This window comes from Dermacentor andersoni, chromosome 9 (genome assembly GCF_023375885.2).
Source record: "Dermacentor andersoni chromosome 9, qqDerAnde1_hic_scaffold, whole genome shotgun sequence".
Classification (NCBI taxonomy): Eukaryota; Metazoa; Arthropoda; class Arachnida; order Ixodida; family Ixodidae; genus Dermacentor; species Dermacentor andersoni.
In genome coordinates this window covers 97,074,155-97,093,901 of record NC_092822.1, presented here as the reverse complement: position 1 = coordinate 97,093,901, position 19,747 = coordinate 97,074,155, and the positions used below count along the sequence as shown (strand labels likewise).

At 48.4% G+C, this 19,747-nt stretch overlaps 1 protein-coding gene across 7 annotated transcripts in view; it reads right to left on the bottom strand.

Moving 5' to 3' along the window:
- The window catches only part of LOC129384144 (uncharacterized), a 285,323-nt gene that overhangs the window by 199,418 nt on the left and 66,158 nt on the right, over window positions 1–19,747 (bottom strand). For all 7 annotated transcript variants that reach the window (XM_072284254.1, XM_072284258.1, XM_072284255.1 and 4 more), the window contains exons 5-6: window positions 17,694–17,793; window positions 9,445–9,527 (exon numbers count right to left, since the gene is read on the bottom strand). The gene's annotated coding sequence lies outside the window, so the exon portion shown is untranslated. The remainder of the gene's footprint in view (window positions 1–9,444; window positions 9,528–17,693; window positions 17,794–19,747) is intronic.

Below are 19,747 nucleotides of genomic sequence, written 5' to 3'. Positions count from 1 at the left end.
ACAAAGATTCTCGGCAAAAGTGCCGACGCGACGGCGCGCGTCAGTTTGGAAGCGTTCTACATACACAAATATGGCAGCAAGTGCGTAAGCACCCCTTCTGTATCGCTTTTTGCGGCAGAGCTTCATTTTTTGGAAGCGGCTGCTTACTGATTTCATTGTATCTTAGTATCTCTCGCCATTTGTTTTTGTTAGTGTTTGTCTCTCGCCATTTGTTTTTGTTAGTGTTTGTCTACTTTTTTCGTTTTCTTGTTTCTTCGCGTCTGAATGCGTTGACTGCTGGCACGTTCGTTCATCGATGCGCATCGTCATTTTCCCCGATTGTATCACTCCCTTCCCCCTTCACTTCTGCCTTTCCCCTTATATAAGGCACCCGTCTTCCGTTAATAAAAGTTAGTTGACAGTCAGCGCTTGTGTCCTGTCCCTTATACTTTGTGGTTGCATGTGTTTGCGCTGTAAACAGTTTTCATGTCAAGCAGGTTCTCGGCCATATAGGAGATAGAATGGTGAATAGCCGGCGGTGTTGTGACGCGAGGAATTATACGCGAAGTTCACATATGTTAAGTGAAGGTCCCAGTCGTGATGGTCGGTCGCGACTATGGCGAATTGTGGCGGTATAATGTCCCCACCTTGATGAGAAACATCCGGGTAGAAGCGTGGCCAGACGTTGACTCTGGACGGTCGATGAGGGTTCGTAATGAAGGATCGCGACGTCGCTCGTTGCCAATTTGAAACAACTGGGACAGAGAGCGAGCGATGATGTCCGCATCAGTCGGTTCGTCGACCGGGTAGCGGTACAAACAATCGGCATTCTGGTGCATGCGTCCCGTCTTATATACAACGGGGAAAGTAACGCCCAGCGAGCGAGTCGTCCCGTGGGGTCCTCGGGCGGAGGATAGGCAGCAGAGAGCGGACGACACAGAATGGGCGTCCGTACAAGTATGGACGAAACTTCGCAACAGCCCACAGACGAGCGAGGCACTCGCGCTCTGTGGGCTGTTGGATAGAATGGAGAATAGCCGGCGGTGTTGTGACGCGAGGAATTATACGCGAAGTTCACATATGGTAAGTGAAGGTCCCAGTCGTGATGGTCGGTCGCAACGTACTTCGATAGGATGTCGGTGATGGTGAGGCCGTTGGTCTGTGCGTGGTAGGAAGTGCTGAACTTGTGCTTTCTGGAGCAGGAGCGGGGCATGTCTTCGACGACTGTCAAGAGAAAGCTGCAGCCACGGTCAGTGAGTAATTGGCGCGGAGCACCGTGCACTAAAATGAAGTCAAAGAAGAAAGTCAGCAACGTCAGTAGCACAACTCGTCGGGAGGGCTCTGGTGATGGCGTATAGCTCAGCATAATCAGTAGCGACGGCAACCAATTTATTTCCGGAGCCCGAGTGATTAAATGGTCCAGGAAGGTCTAGACCAGCAGGGAAAAAAGTTTCAGGTGGGATGTCGATCGGCTGGAGACATCCAGATGGAAGTGTGGAGGGCTTCTTCCGCCGCTGACAGGGCTCACAGGCAGCAACGTAGCGCCGCACGGAGCGGGCGAGACCAGGCCATAAGAATCGACGACATACACGGTCGTATGTGCGCGAGACGCCCAGCAAAGGGATCAGGTCCAGCCAAGGGAGCGTTGTGAAGTTGGTGGAGGACAGTCGAACGCAGGTGTGATGGAATGGCGAGCAGAAGGTCAGGGCCGTGTGGATCGAAATTGTGGCGGTATAATGTCCCCACCTTGATGAGAAACATCCGGGGAGAAGCGTGGCCAGACGTTGACTCTAGACGGTCGATGAGGGTTCGTAATGAAGGATCGCGACGTTGCTCGTTGCCAATTTGAAACAACTGTGACACAGAGCAAGCGATGGTGTCCGCATCAGTCGGTTCGTCGACCGAGTAGCGGGACAAACAATCGGCATTCTGGTGCATGCGTAAGTAACGCCCAGCGAGCGAGTCGTCCCGTGGGGTCCTCGGGGGGAGGATAGGCAGCAGAGAGCGGACGACACAGAATGGGCGTCCGTACAAGTATGGACGAAACTTCGCAACAGCCCACAGACGAGCGAGGCACTCGCGCTCTGTGATTGAATAATTGCGCTCAGTTGGTGATAGAAGTCGGCTGGCTCAGGCTATAACGCGATCATGTCGACGCTGGCGTTGTACTGACACTGCTCCTAGGCCGTGACCACTGGCATCAGTTCGAACTTCCGTTGAGGCAGGCGGGTCAAAGTGGGCCAGAATTGGAGGCGTGGTAAGGAGAGCAGTGAGCTGCGAAAAAGATGCGACATGGTCGGCACCCCACGAAAATGGGGCGTCTTTCTTGAAGAGGTCGGTAAGGGGACATGCTATAGCTCTACGAAACTACGAACGTCCTTGGCAGACTTCGGAGCAGGTAAGATCGTAACGACGCGAGTTTTGTCCGGATGAAATCCCACGGCTCTGGCATCCACGAGGTCTTCAAGGGCGGTGATTTGGCGGCGAGCGAAGTGACATTTTGATGAGTTCAACTGGAGACCGACGCGGAGGAACACGTCAAGAATCGCTGTAAGATGGTCTAGATGCGTGTCGAATGTGAGCGAATAAACGATGACGTCCTCCAGATAGCATAAACAAGTGGCCCACTTGATCCCCTGAAGCAGAGAGTCCATCATTCGTTCGAAGGTGGCGGGCTCATTACAGAGACCGAAAGGCATCACCTAGAACTGATAAAGACCGTCAGGGGATACAAATGCAGTCTTCTCTCGGTCCGTGTCGTCGACGGATATCTGCCAGTAGCCGGACCGTAAGTCGATAGGAAAAAAATAGGTGGCACCGTACAGGCAGTCTAGAGTGTCATCAATATGTGGCAAGGGGTACACGTCCTTTTTTGTGATGTTGTTCAGGTGGCGATTATCTACACAAAAGCGCCACGTTACATCCTTTTGTTTGAGAAGTATGACTGGAGAATCCCAGGGACTACAGGAAGCCTCGATAATGTCCTTTTCAAATATATTTTTAGTTGATATTGGATAACAGCTCGTTCTGACGCAGAAACACGATATGGTCGTCGGTGAATAGGGTTCGCATCGCCAGGATTTATGCTATGTGTCACGACGGACGTTTGACCTAAGGGTCGATTGTCGAAGTCAAACATTTTGCCATAGCCTTCAAGAACGCGATAAAGGGCTTCAGCTTCAGCAGGTGTAAGGTCAGATGAAACCATCTTCTCAATTTCGAAGTCAGTACCGTATGATAACGTCACGGTATGCGCTTAGCTGCAACGATCTTCCACTGTGAATAGTTTGACCTCATCTTCCTGCAAAGCGCTAATTATAGCCAAAGAGATCCCCACAGGCAGAACTTGCACGGTTAGCACGAAATTGACAAGGGGAAGGCAGGTGCGGTTGCCAGTAATTCTCAGCACAGTGTGCGGAATGATAACACCATGTGTAAGCATAACGGTCGGAATCGGTACCACGTAACTGCCATCAGGTGCAGCTAGTGAGGACAAGTCGACATGTGTCACAGAGTGAAGTGGTTGACGAATAGAATTCATGCTGCTCAAATAGCTTGGAGGCGGGTCCACAGGGTCGGCAAGAATAGGCAAGTCAAGGTGAAGTGAGCCGGCCGAACAGTCAATGAGGCCAGAATGATTGGCAAGGAAATCCAGACCGAGAATGAGTTCGCGAGGGCAATGCTCGATGATGGTGAACAGAACGACGGTGTGTCTCTCAGCAATGGTTGAGTCGGGCAGCGCACATGCCAACAATAGCGATAGTCCGTCGGTGACTTGTACAAATCGGTTTGGGGCAGGCGTCAGAACTTTCTTGAGCCGACGGCGAAGAGCGGCACTCATAACGCACACATGCGCCCCGGTGTCAATCAACGCGCACACAGGAACATTGCCGACGAGAACGTCCGAAAGATTCTTCTTCGTGGGTAAGGTGAAGCGAGCATTTCGTGCCAATGTCGTCATTGCAGCTTCAACTCCAGAAGCTGCACTGTCTAGTTTTCCGGTTAGGGCTGCGGCGAGTAGGTCGGAGAAAGAGCACGGCGTGACGGGGGCGAGCGAGATTGATGGCTGGAGGGAGAAAGCTAGTGGGAGTAGCGGGGTCGTGTCAAAGGTGTCGCCGAGTCAAATGATGGGGCGGGAATAGAAGGAGCGAAGGAAAAGAACGCATTGGAGGGACGAGGGTGGTAATAAGGAGAATAGCGGCAGTGGCGAGCGACGTGTCCAATGCGTCGGCAGTTAAAACAGATCGGCTTGTCGTCCACAGTTCGCCATTCGGAGGGGTTGCGTTGTTGATAAGAGGAGTAAAAAGAGTGGGGTGGGGACGTGCGTGGAGAAAGAGGTTGCTAGCGCACGGAACGAATGGATTGCAGGCCGACATTGGACAACTCTTGATGGACGACGTCACCGGAGAATGATCCGGTGACGGGAATGAAGGGGCCGCCGGTTGTGCTACTTCGACCTCACGACGAACGATGCGGGTAAAGTTGTCACATCGTGACGGCTGGTGGAAGAGGTCGTCACATGATGTAGCAGCTGTGTTGGAAAGTCGCGTAATGTGCTCGGATACCCGGCGGCATTTGGCACCCTCGAGACGGCGGCACTCCTTGAGGATTGTGTCGATGCTGGTGACGTTCGTAAACGCCAGTAAATTGAAGGCGTCGTCAGTGCTGCCTTTTTGAACGTAATTAACCTTATCGTCCTCACAATGTTCGGGTTAGCCTTCGCACAAAGGGCCAAGACGTCAAGAACGTACGACACGTAGAACTCAGTCGACGTCTGCACACGTGTGGCAAGCGCTTTCTTGAAATTGACTTGGTGACCGAATGGATTGCCAAAAAGGTCGCGGTGCTTCTCTTTATAGAGATCTCAGCTCGACATCTTGAGTCTGGAACCATGCCAGGGGAGGGAGCTCTGTCGAGGTAGAAAAGAACGTTGGCAAGCATAATAGTCCGATCCCAACTGTGACGGGTGCTGACACGTTTGTATAAACAGAGCCAGTTGTCAACATCAGGACTGCCGACTCTGGTCAAGATACCGAGACCAGGATCCCGAGGGGGGGGGGGGGGGGGAGAATGGCGACGTAAGTCGGGGCTCCAGGCGGAGACGCTTGCGTAGATGAAGCGCCACCAGCAGGATCCGAAGTTGCATTGTCGCCGCTGGGACCGCGGTGAAGCTCCATGACGGGTACGGGGAACGTCCGCCTCCCCCAAATTGTATTACGTGTAGCTGATGCCCAATGCTATTTACAGATTATTTACAGGGGACCTAACGGAGGCGAAAATGGCAACGCTATATCAAGCGCGCACACACGTCCTCAGGGCAGCCACACTGTGGCGGCTGTTTCGTATCAATATATTTACGATTGGAAGCCACACCTTAAAAGAAAGAACAAATAAATAGCATATTTAATTTGCTTCCTGTAGTTAGTATTTTGGTGGCGAAAGAGGACTGACGATGGAACAAGGCTCATAACCACATGCTGTAAAACATTTTCTAACGCCTAGTTGTCTCGGAAACCCTCTATGGCGAATACAGCTTTTTAACGCCCCAAAAAACGCAAGGCCTTTAGACTTTGCTGTGGTGGGCTAAACGCTGCTCCTCCATAGTGACACCAAAATATACATTAGCTTATAACTGTATCGAGAACACTTCTGTCGCCTAGCTTGAAATCTTGCAGTGGTCAAAAGCTATGTCCCAAGGGATGTTGCGTGTGCCAAAGCTCCGGCAACTGTCTTCGAGCTCAGCTCGCCCCTTCATACCCCAAACTTCCTGTCTTGTCTAAATCTGGCACTTGTGTTGGTCCCCTTGTCACCGTGTTTGCTTCTTTTTCCACTCCACACAAGTGCCCCCTCTGGCGTCCTATATGAATGGTCGGCCTAGGCCTCGGTCTGCGCGCCCTGCCTTACATTGGTCTGTTCCAATGTTCTTCGGCAAATTTTTATGCAGTGCGATTTCCAACCCACTCCATTATGCCTATTTGGAACGAAATGTATTTCTTTGCACATTAACCCTAACCCTTTCATCCTTTATTTGGTGTTCTGCTACTAGCCGATTTCCTGGGCCGATGCCGGAGACAGTCCAACCTAAAAAACTGCTCCCATTCCGCATTACATTACATTACATTACATTATGAAAAACACATACTCAGTGTAGAGGAATGTGTTTTACTCAGTGCGTAGAGTGTAGTGTAGTGTGTTTTACTGATTCCTCAGTGTAGAGGGAAGTATTTTACATATTATCAAAGGGACACATGTTCGATTTTGACAATGCAACCACGTCAGCACGGGAACACCGTTGGGGCCCAAGAAAATTTGTGGAATCATGGTTCACCCGTCGCGATCAATCTTCATGCAATTCTAACCGTGGCCCCCTACCGGATGTTTACGGCAGTATCATACATAAATAGGCTGTATTCCTCATTTATTGCAATTTGTGTACTGACGATGCCACCCGCATAGGTGGAGAAACGTTTATGTTTTTGGTATTTTATTGTTGAGTAAAGCCAGTGAAAACAACACGTTGAAGTAAGCCGTCGTCAATCCGGTTTTTTCATCTATGCAAGTGCTAACGTGCCCATGCGAACCATGGTGCGAGATTTCAGTGCAGCCATTCGCGCTGTTCTCTAGCAGCAAATCCACCCCAAGTGGCGTCCACTAGCTGGGCTTCTCTCGGAAGCTCCAACCTGCCGAAACTCGCTACAGCGTTCTTCCCAGCGAGCTTCTTGCTATATGCTCCACCACTCTGCACTTCCAGCACTCGGTGGAGGGCCAGCGATTTTATGTTCTAATGGATCTGGTGTAGGTCTGCCGTACAAACACTTCCATGTACGTCGCACGTGAACTTCGTCAACTGGACCATATTTCGGAGTTCACAACAGACATCCGGCACATCAAAGGCACCCAAAAGAAGGCAGCTGATGCACTCTCCCGGATCACCTCCCACGGCACATCTGCAACTGTGGGCTGGGAACGTCTAGTTCAGACGCGGATGGAAGACCTTGAGCTGCAAGCGCTGCCATGGCCATCTCCGTTCCCTCCGTCTACGACTCGTTCCTCACCGGTCTGCACCTGGCTCACTCTGGTGCGACATGTCCAGCGGCTGCATTCCGTCTCTTTATTATGCTTGCCTTCCGTCGTGCGGTGCTCCAATCTCTTGAAATCTGTCATCCAAGCATCCGAGCCACGCAACGCCTCGTTACACAGCGCTATGAATGGCCAGCCGTTAACGCCGATTTTCGCCAGTGGGCGCGATGTGCCTCACGTTCCGGACCGCCAAGGTGACCCACCACCACAAGAAGAGTCCCACGCTGTCTTTCTTGCCACCTGGCTGTCACTTTAACCGCGTCCATACTGATTTGCTCAGACCACTTCCGCCCTCTCATGACTGCCGGCACATCCTAACAATGAGTGACCGCTTCACCCGTTGGCCCGCCGCCGTGCCCCTTCCGCAAGATCACTGCAGAAACGGTCGCCAAAGTCTTCATTTCAGCATGCGTTTTCCCATGGTCTCTTCACGTCTCTTAACTGTCTGCTTGGAGCTAAACACTTCCGTACCACTGCGTAGCATCACTGTACCAACTGCATGGTTCCGCGGCTGCACCGCCAGCTCAAGGCTGCTCTCACTACACGTATATATCGAAAGCACTGGGTCGACTACCTTCCTGTGGTGCTTCTCGGCCTACACGCTGTCCTGTATCGCGACCTTGGCTGTTATCCGGCCGAATTGGGATAACAGCCAAGGATAAATCGGTTCGTTCCTTCGGACCCCTCGCCCCAGCCGGTTCAATGCCTTCAATGCCTACAGGACTGCATTCAGTAACTGCGCCCCCTCCCGTCTCGCCCTTCGGACTACAGTATCTTTGTGCATGTGGACCTTGCGTCGTCAGCCCACGTTTTGCTCAGACAAGGCACTGTAAAGGCACCTTTTAGACTCTCCTATATGGCGGGCCGTAGCGTGTCCTCCACAATATGCCACCATCCTACCGATTGGTCGCGAAAAGGTAGTCTCATTGGAGTTGGAGTGCCTCAAACCGGCCTACCTCGAGACGCCTCCCACGGAGCTCCCCGCGGATGTTGCCGACGTACCCGTGGATGTGCACGTAACCCAGACACTTCGTCGACGAGTGCATTTCGCCGTTACGTCTGGGCGGGAGGCTTTGTAGCGTCCACCGACGCCGCTACACGCGGACGCTAAAGATCGGCGCTCAGTTGGGCGGCGTATGAATAGTACAACGATGAGCGTGATGTGCTAAGACCCTTGATCCTGGAGAGCAGATACAAAACATCGGGGTGGGCATGAGCGAATAGACCCAGGTAAAGAATTCCAGTGTTCTATGGAACGAGGAAAATAGCTGAATTTAAACATGTTAGTTCGAGCAAAGTAGGGCATCAAGTTCAAGTTGTGATGTCTGGTCGATGATTCTGGCGCGAGGTCAGTATAGTTTCTTGAAACTAACGGAAGAATTGACGATGTTGCGCAAGAAATCCAACGATGCTATGCGGCGACATGAATAGAGCGAAGTTAATTTTCATTCACCATCGTGTGCGATGTGCATGGCTGTGGACCGAGTCATATACGTGTTATTGTTCAACTTCGCTGAATGTTTTACATTATTTGAAAAATGTGGCACATTAAAAAATAGTTTACCTATGTATAATATATAAAATAAGGTTCCACTGAACGAGGTACCCGTGTGATTAGTATTCACAAAGCAATGTTCTGTAAGTTTCCAAATATCGACTACTTTACGTGCAAACGCGATGGGAACCGACATACCTTGTGCCGTCTTTTTAACTATCTGACTCCTACCCGTCTCTTAACGCTTCGACATTAGCATCGCTGCAACTGACATAAAACAAGGCACACCACGCTTACTGTGAAACATGTAGTTTTGCACAATGTCATCGAACGTACCTCGCTACGTACCTTGCTAATTAAACGGCACGTTAAAGAGCGTTTGGTTTGTTATGTATGAAAACTTGAAAAGTAGGCGAAAGACCACAACGAAGTCAGCAATCGCATGCCTTCTCTTAGAAGAAGGCATAAGAAAAGTTGGAGTTGCTTTTATGTCAGCAGCGAGTGATTACAAACGCTGATTCTTTTGTCTTTTGTCTGCACTGTGCTGCTATGTTGGCCTATTGATGCAAGATGACGATATGCATCTTTCGTTCGACCTTGAATCCCGAGTTGTGCCTGCCATGCCTGGCACATTTCGGAGCTCACAACCGCCCCTAATTGAGGGTTTTCAACAATACCAGCTGCAAAACAGTGAGGCAACACGAATTGTGTGGAAGTGAATCAAACTCGAGAAGCGCAGCAAATTTACCACAATATTTCTAGCGCTAATTATCTACGCGGATCTGACCCGAAAAAAAAACCTTCCTGTAGAAGCTTGCTAAGACTGGAAAGCGTACAAGACTGGAAAGGCTCTAATGCAAATTAGACGTTACGTAATTGTGTGTACTTACTGGCACATGGTGTCAAGACGGCGACAAGCAGCTCTTTGGCGATGACCAAGGTGCAGGCGGTCATTGCACCAAGCCGCACATTCCTTGAAAATAAAGATGGAGAAGGAATGTTCTACAATCTGCTGCCAGTGCAAGGATTGGTTAGCTGAGCACAAAGTCATTGTCAGCCCGAGCGTACTGCGAAAAACGTCACAACTTCAGCTACCTTTTGAGTCTGCAACTTAGCGTATTCTTTGCAACGTGCGGGAATTACTATTTCAACAGTAACTGTAGAAACAATATTTTTGGTTGCCAGAAAATGAAGTTTTCACATCACATTCGCAAGCGCACTCTGATGAACATTGACCACATATAACAAAACGAGCCATACCGCAGCTCAGTGTGAACGCTCTATGAAAATCGCCTACGCAGATAGCGAAATTTAAAACCATGAACCGGACAGAAGAGGTCAACGTTACTTCCACAAGAAATTAAAATGCGCATTCAGCGAATTATCGAAATTTTCCGTCAAGGATTTTACAAGTTACATTATGGTACGTAGTGCAATTACAAATTGTAGCCGTTAAGTACCCAAGCTATATAGTAACTGAAAAGAAATTCAGATGACATCACCGGTTTGGAGAGATTCGCGCTATGAAGTTTGCATGGGTTCTACTTTTTTCTTTAAAAAATGTCGTTTTTAGCGCCGAAACAAAAGTTACGTGCAACACTAAAGCATTTTGCCGCATGAGAGAGAGAGAGAGAAAAAAAAACACTTTATTGTAGGAAAGGCAGACGCATGAAGAACTCGAAATGGTGTCACCTGCGAAACTATTGGAAGTGGGAGCGGCTTGCAAACTCAACAGCTTCTAAAGTAATGAGTTAAAACCAAGTTAGTGGAGTACTTTTTTTTAAGTGGAGATATAGATTTGTTATGAAGAGTTATTTATTCCTTTAGGTATCTTGATTTCTCGTGAATGTAACTTCCGCCTGTTTGAGTAATGTCGCTCAAAGAAAGAAAACTGCTATGGGTCGAATAAATTCTTTTCTAAAACAAAAATATTAACAATTCGGTATTCCTGTATGTTGTGCAACTCATTACCAAGTTCTAAAGCTAAACACTAAATGTTAACTGTGTTAACATAATCAAAATTTTTACACACATGGAAATAATGGGAGCTAACCTTTCTTTCAGTGGAAGTAATGCAAGTGATGTAATGCGAGTCTACACATCCGATTGTTGGCACATTGGCGGGGAGCTATGATGAACTTCGATTACATTCTAGCTAAGCCCCGCATAGGTACTAGACAAACCACATTTTACGCAAGCAAAACTCTTCATCAGCACTCGCTGAAATGCACGAGACCGCAAGAACCTCACTGGGCATATGCGAGCCCGCTTTTTCAGAGGGTGTCAAACCGATTAGACAGCAGGCCATATTCAGAGACTAACCCACGTATTCAGAAATGCACCTTAACTTGAAGCCCACGCTTGACTTCCCTTTCCTTTCCCTTCCCCTTCCCCAGTGTAGGGTAGCAAACCGGGCGAGCATCTGGTTGACCTTCCTACCTTTCCTTCCTTCGTTTCCTCCTCCTCCTCCTCCTTTCCCTTCTCGGCGCGGCTGTCTCGCCACCTCCGCACCAAGCCAACTGCGCATGCGCTAGTCTTTACTCTTGAACTTTCGGCGAGTCACGTATAAACGCCAACGCGCTTGACACACTGATCAGATCATCGACGATCGCTGACTGTGTTCGCCGCTATTATTGGGTTTTGAGTGTAGCCTGTTTTTCTGGGCGCCGGTTCGCCCAATAGCATGGTGTTCTCGACCGCCATTACCATGTGACGTCTGGTGGAGAAGCTTTGTATTCATGTAACAGATAGCCCCGACATCCCGTGATACCACGAAGACAACACCACTGGCAGCCCCAGCGTCACCCATCGTGCTGCACGAGCCGAGGGAGCCACTGACCCTGTGTGGATCATTTGAATACCCTGATAAGTGGCTGGGAACACGCGAAGGGGTCACTGCGTTAAACAACTGCAACTCCGACGACAAGCTGCGACATGTGTACTTCGCCCTAGAAGACGCCGTCAGGACGTGGTTTGAGAACCAGCAGTTGAACCTGATTACATGGGGCCTGCTCCGTTACGGCTCGCTGCAGGCGTTCACGAGCGTCCTGCGCAGACAGGGAGCACAAGCTATTGGAAACCTGCATGCATCTGCCGAACGAGACTATCCTGCTGTGACATGGTGTCCCAGAAGTCCTCATCACCGACAATGAAACGGCCTTCAACAGAGCCCACCCAAGCCGTTCTGCAATACAGCTGAACAAGCCACAGGAGGACAACTGCCTACAGCCCGCAGACGAACGGTCTTACCGTGCTGCTGAACAAGACCCTTGTCCACATTCTAGCAATGTACTATACGTCGACGTCGAGCACAAGAAGTGTGATGCCGTCCTGCCTTACAAGACGGCATCGCGTATCGCGGTTCGCGGTTCGCAGGTTCGCGTATAACACGGCAGTGCAAGAAACAATGCAGATCACGCTGTTCAGGTTCGTTTGCGGCAGAAATCCGACAACGAGTCGACGCCATGCTACTGCACGCCACCTACGAAGAGAAGCCACAGAGCTCGCCCACCGCAATCAGAGGCGCCCCGCACGGCCTGAAGTAGTCCACGTGGTGCGTCTTAACCCTTTATACGTCCGCTGACGGACTTCGGATCTTCGCTTCTTTGTTGCTTTGTTGTTGTTCTTTCTTTATTGTGTGATTTTGTTTTCATTTTCGTGTCTGTAGTGACGGGACGATGCCTGGGGGCATTGACGCGTCTACTTCTTTATCCTTCTCGGTTTACAGCTTTTCACTAGCTAACAAATGTGAAACGTTATCGCTCATCGCAAGACGCGCCTGCATGTGTCGGAAGTTTCTTGAATGTTATCCGTATTGCTAACCGTTATGTTTCGTCACTGAACTTTGCGTAATCTGATGGTATGCGCGACGCAAATTCTGTGCTACTTTCTGGATGGCACGCTGGCATCAGTGATTAACGCTGGAACATTCGACCAGTCACGTATAAAAGCCGACACGTTTGACACGCTGATTTGACTTTCGACGATCATTGACTGTATTCACCTCTACCAGTGGGCAATTTAGTCTGTTATATTAAAATGTTTTGCGGTAACTGAAGTATATGCAAATAAGTACAGTCGCGGACGGGTTCTTACACGATAAGGCGCGCGAAATTTTAAGAAAATGGTGGAATGGTAAAAAGAATGACAGAAAAAAAATGTTTGGTTTTAAATTTGAGAGTCGGCGACAAAATTCCGTGCTGACGGAATTTTCACATCGGCAGTGCGAAGCGAAGACTGCCATGCTTCTGCCTTCATTACGCCCCCTGGGTTATGGTGCAATCCACAATGGACGGCGCTATTGTGAAAAGCGCTGGCAGCGGAAAGCGAACGCTTCGTCTGCCTTTGGCTTCAACGTGTGTACCATTACAGCACCCACGAAAAGTTAACTTCTATCCGCTATACTATCTACGCATATGACATACACATCTGGCCTTATTTTGATTCACCGGGATATATCCAAGACTGCCCACAGGACGCCCTTGCTAGCGCTTGCGTTGCCACTAAACAATTGGGCTTTGTTGCTCACCTGCCAAATCTGCTCTCTTCCTTCTCAACCATTCTCGATGGCAACCGCCTCCACCCCCAAGCCGATCGCGGAACCTCTTAGGCGCTACGGCTGATTCTCCAGCAAAAATGAATCTTACACCTAATGCGTCGCATCACTAACCAGATTTCTGGCCTATATGCATACTAACTTTACTTTCAGGACGCATTCCTACATCGCTACAAGCTCCGTTATTTATCTCTTCTTGCAACATATCCTTAATCATCTTGACAAACTTGTACGCAGAGCTATTTAAATCTGCTTTGGGTCTCCTAATCAGTGCCAGCAATGAGCGCTAAGCTCAGCTGGGCGTCCGCAACACTACAGAAGAGATCATCCTGACTGACCATCGCAACCAGGAACCCCGCGTGAGCACCACCACTCAGGCGCACCACATCCTCGCCAATGTCGGCTACTCTGTCTCCAAGTCCCTTTCCACCAACTCTGCCGCACTTCCCATCATCCTGCACGGCACTTCTACAAATTGCACAGTTACCTCGAAACATAAACCCCCGTGTGCACACACAACACCGCTCGGCTCGAATCCGCTATGTGCAGCATTTCACCCACAATCATCCACGTCGACATTTCTATTACAGGGACGCTAACGTATCCTAACTCGGCTCTGCCATAGTGGCCCCTTCGAGCAGCTATATGCTATATGCCAAATTAGCCGTTTGTCGCTATCTTTCCCCCGTCACCCCTCACCTGCCTATGATTTTACAGACTCCATCTTGGCCTTCTGTCGTCTTACGTGGCGAACTAGCTGCCCTTCCGGCACATTCTCCAAAGCAGTCTTCTTACACCTGTTGAAATCGTGCGGGTACCTGGCCATGCGGGACTGTCGGGGAACGGGCTAATCGGCTCGCCTGCGACACTCTTCGCCAGGCTCCCGGCTTCCCCGGGCCAAGCTAACATGATTACAGACCTCCTCCCAATTCTATCCAACCCTTATCCAGTTGCACCCCCCCCCCCCTCCGCATTTCCCCCTTTACAACTCGGTCTATCTCGCGCGCAGGGCGTCGTTATCCGACAAACCCAGACGGACTCTCTTCTTTCTCCCATACTTAAAAAGGAAGTGGTCCCGACCAGACGGGCTTCTGTCACACTCTCGACTTAATTCTTTCTCCCACACGTGCCCATCTTTGCGCATTCACGCAATAACTGCCTCCGCGATTATCGCACGTGTGGCGCGCATCCCAACGGCTCTCAAACGCTACGCAGCTGCTACCGTCCTCCCCACCCTTTCCCCCACAACGTCCGCCAACCCATCCCTTACCGCTATGGCTGCTTCATTGACTCGCGCAGCATTACTACAGGCTCAGCAGTACCAAGCAACCTTCATCGTTGAAGCCATGAAAGGCGTGCCCAGCAGGACCCTAGACTGAGATTCCCTCTCTACAGCTGCTGCTCTCATCCTTTTCAATGAAGTGTATCTCATTTGGCATCAAAGCGCCTCCGAAACTCGCGCTTACATAACCTACAGCACTAATGCGTGGGAGTTTAGCGGACGAGATGCCACGCCATCTCGGCGCGCGCACTCTCTGCAGAAGCGGCTGATTTCCTCTGAAACAACCTGGCTCGGGGGCTGCGTATGGCATCAGCCGTGCTGGCAGCCATGTACAAACAGGGCCGCACTAGAAAGCAAGAAACGAGTGAACCTGCCACCCACTTCACTTTAATCCCCCCCCCCCTCCACGCCCTCGCGTGCGCTTGATCGCGGTATCGCGAGCTCATCGCGGTAAACTGAAATCGCGCGCGGTTATTTGTGAGGTGCGATGGGAAGCAGCCGCTTCTTATTGAACCGTTTGACCGTCTGCGTCCAGGGAAATTGTCATTTATCGTCTAGGTATTCATTCGTGGCAGTAGATAAATTTGGTTATATTGAAATCTTGTATAAAGAGACTGATTTCTATGGAGGTTTTAGAAAAAGTCGGGGGCGATTTAGAGCTAAGCGCGACACAAAATGCATGAGCACTACGTTGCAACTTTTTGAGGTCGTGGATTCGAGGTGAAGCGGAAGCATCGGAGCCACACTCCGTTGCCGCATATTCAAATACATATAAAACGCGGAAACGCTTTCCATAACCCTGAACCACTTTTAATGAAATTTGTTGCATCGTAAAGAGAAAGTTAAATTCTAATGACTGCCGGAAACGTAATTTCGATTTAGGGCGTGAATTCCTTGAGAGGATTTTTTCAAAATTCGAAAATTTTTTCAAGTTCGAAAATAAAATAAAAGCACGAAGTTTTCAACTTCGTAGCTCTGCACCGAGAACAAACGTAACTTTTGTTAACTGCAACCATTACATAATCCAAAGCGGACAAATTTGTTTTGCGAGTTTATATTTTACTTGAATATCTTACCTTGTTTACAAGGTTTTACAAAAGCTCTAGTCAGGTATTACTCGCTGTCTTCAGATTCACTTGTATTATAGTGTCACTTTCGTCCGGTTTAGATGGACTATTAGGTGATATTTAAAGAACTGTGATATCGGTTACCATTGCTGAGTTAGAGTATTGCCAACATTATAATTTCGTTTTCTGAGAATTTGCGATTTTTGCAAATTTTTATTAGAGAATTGACGAGTTAGATTGAAAGTCAGTATCAAAAGTCACTAAATTTAATTTTTGCTTTTAAATTCAAGAACACACCGAGTAATGGCAGCCGACAAGAACGATTTCTCCTTTCCCAAGTATTGAGATAGGAGCAGCCGAGCTAAAGCTTGCTCTGAAAGCATGATATATATATATATATATATATATATATATATGCGGCCTCGACCACAGTGCTATATGTTAAAAAATAGCACATGCGCGAATGAACTCGAGAACAACCGGACACCATATTTCGTCTCATATCGTTTTCGACAGTTCATCTCGGATAACCCAAAGTGCGTAGTGAACTCAAATTACTGCAGTGTTTGAACAAATTAACGACACGATTAACAACAATTTCAATTTCACCAAATCCACCATTTGATGGTATAAACTGAAATGCGCCGTTTGCTCTTTCGCATCACACCATCTGCTGACAAGGGAACGCGAATAAGAAAGCACTTAAATTACACACATATACGTGTTTTTATACTTTTGGCTTACGCAAGCCCAACTTGATTCTATAGTGGTACTGCAGTTCTCTTTCAGGAAAAACATATCGGAAGCATTCGGTAGGGATGTCGAGAAAAGTCCATGTACAAATTACCTGCGTGTATCGGTGTTCTGTCTTTGTTTTCTTATAATGATCACCGCTTGAAAAATGTTTACTATGAAATTATGTAAACACTGTGGCGGAATGGTTAAAAAATGTCATAAAGTAACTCCGCAAGAGAAAGATGAATCTTTCGTCTATTTTGATGGGCATTGCAACGAAGCACAGTATGCTCTTCGCTTATGATGACTGTCGATGCCATCCTCGTCCACATTCTGTCGCAGGTCGTGCCAATTTAAGTTATCAACCTAAACAAACATTTTGAATGCGCCATCAAAAACTATTACATCTATGTTTTCGGGTCTACGTACACGCGTAGAAGGATGAAGGTGCAGCTCGAATGCCAAAAATGTAAAGAGAAGCCGGTTTAGTGCACAATATTAGTATCCGCCAGACAGGCCGCCCACTTATAGCCCCGATGTACTGAAAGGAGGACACGATATTTTCAGGCTGTGATTAACCTATGCGCAAGGTTGAATATTTTCATTGTAGCTGCTAATGTAACTTCTTGCCATTCTCCTAAATTCAGTATTTCAGTGATTGAATGAAGCATTCATTGACTAAGTCATTCTTTCGTTCGTTCGTTTGAAATGAAAACGTCCGCTTGAATTGATCTAGCTTGGACACGTCGCACTCCCTTTCGCATTTTTTTGTTTTTTGCTTGTTACGTTTGATGTTCTTTGCATAGAGTTAGTGACTGTAGAGAAATAATTGGGCGAAAAAAAGTGCAAATAGCGTAGGAGCCATCCTGTTGCTACTTCTCATTTTTCTATCACTAATGTGTTGTTTACACGTAGCACGCTCATGTGGATAATGAGCCAAGTTTACTGCATATATTGTTCAGTGACATCCGGTGGTTATTTCCAACATATTGATGCAAAATTTACAGTTCGTGAAAAGATGTGTTTGCCGGTGCCTAAACTAGATGGCGCCGCCAAAGTGAGGGATGCTGTGGATCGTGTTGATTGCGCCTCTCGGTTGAATCGCACCTCATCTTCATCGAGTGCGCGCTAGCACAGAGTAGCAACATGCGCTTTGCCTCTTCTAACCTGCAGGAGTGGACATGCGTGCTGCGTCCCACAACATTTCTAATCTCGTATACTTTGTACGAGTCGTAGTGTTTGTTGTTGCTAATCGGACTGGTGCCTTATACTGACTGTCGGTTATCCGCCAAGAAATGGGGGGAATATTCCAGGGTATAGTCAACCCCTAAACTTCCAGGACTGTTATAAAGCGCTGTAGGAAAATTGAAAAACATGATGGATGTTGGTCACTCTACTGTAAGTGCCGATATATTTTTGTACCTAGTACCACCTTGACGACTGGTGAGTTCATTTGTAGCTGGAAATATTTGATAAAACAATTTATCTTCCTACACGCACCTCAACACATGCAGGCGCCTTTTGAGGATCGGGCTGAAATGCTGGGCTGCCGTCAGAAGAGTCCTGCTGATCGCACCTTGTTGTCGAGGTGGTAACGTGCCTACAAGGAAGAAAAAATGACCCATTATCGTGCATCGATTGACACTTAAGCATGTTTTACCGATTGTAGGTAAAATATTAACCGTAGGCCAAATGTCAGCAGCTAAGGATACACTTGGCATGACCACATAAAATCTAAACACTTCTATTATGACAAACTTATTATGACACTGAGTATAAATTGCATAAACCAAGGTTATTCAGCTACAACATGTATCGATCGAATTCGTCTAGAGGTATACTAAATGTTTTTTCTTACTGGAGATAGGATTTGGCCCTTACCATAGCGAGGAATCCTCATACAGCCCCAACCAAGAAGCTGTCAATCTACAAATAAGTGTCACAGAAAGGCGATAGCAATCGATATCAGATATACACACAAGCACGTTGGAAGAGACTTCATCGTAGTTCAGTGGACGACGTCAAAAAAGCCAGCTTCACTGAAACTTTGGCAAAACCTCGTGATCTGTCTGTCGTCTCTGTGGGTGACATATACCTTTAAGCACGCGAGTTTAGCGACGCGAGCCAGGCCGGACTGGCGTTACGACGTACACAAAAATGCCTCGCGCAGTCTGCTCATGGGCAGACACGTGTAGATTCAGAAGCTGGGGCTCTTATATGTGTTAGTCATTTATATGCCTTCGCAGCCAGGAAGCCCATGCATCCGTCAACGAATGTCATGGTAACAGCAGCGAGCCCGGAACTCGTCTTCGTGCTTACTCTCGCTTCAATGTGAACTAAGCGGCGAGAATACAGCGCATACAAAGATATGAGAACTCGGCGCACTCTCTCCCCATCTCAGATCGCTTTCAAGATCCCGCGTGTCCGTCGTCCGTAGCAATTCGTGTTGCCACAGCGCTGTCGTTTATACTGGTCTGGTCACGCTTTATGTAATTGATAACCACGCCGACTTGCCTGGAGATGATGCAAGTGGCACAGTTCTTACACATACCTAGCTTGACTTTTACGCGCTTTTTGGCTACACTTGCCGATGCGACCATCCTTGGCAAAGAAATATCACGAAGTTGCGTCTGCGGAATGCCCACGGCATTTTGTGGCCACTGGGGTTGTTCTTAATTCTTAAATCTGTTGGGCTTAGCTAAGACCATATAAAAGAGCTTTACTCTTGTTAGTTGAGAAACAATTTACGTGGCCGGTTACTAGTGAGGAAGGCAAGGGAGCACCTTCCTTTAAGGCTGCCATGCATTCGTACTGGTGGGTGCTTGAGGGCGCGCGTAGGTTTCCAAATATTCCCAAAGAAAGAACTTGAGAAATGGCACTCGGAAAGCGGCAACATAGTGAGTTGTTCAACGTAAATATGACACAAATAAGGAAAGAGAAGCTAGACGTCTGTTGTAAAGCAAAAGGAAAACAGAATGGCTGGTGGAACAAGGACATAAAGGAAGCGATAGATAGACGATAGACCATCCTTGTCAAAGAAATATCACGAAGTTTATTGCTTACGAAACTCGTGAAAAGGTTGCAAAGAAGGGAAACAATCGCAGCAACCTCGTAGATGCTGCCGGTATACACGAAGGCGAATATTTCAACAGATACTTGCAAGAAACCGCGAGCGCCTGCCAAGGCCTACGTGCAATCCCTCCGACGGCCCCGGCCAAAGCATGAAAACGGGTTTAAAGACACAATCACGCATAACCCCTCAAAACAAATTTTCGGTATGCTAACTAGCATGACGAATATTTCAGTACATAAAGTGCAGGTCTAAGAGCCCCACGATTAACCGTTTACGCGTGGAATAGCTCTTATTGTGATTGCCACGCATGGAAATGTCCCCGCGCGCGCGGATAGCCGAGAGGCAACAAGGTAGTGGTTTGCGTAAAACCTACTACATGTTAAGACTGCGTGGCACTGACTTTTCAGCATGGGACCGTGGCTGTGCGTTTCACGAGTTGAGCACGGCTCGCGCGATGCGCTACAAATACCGAACATGCAAA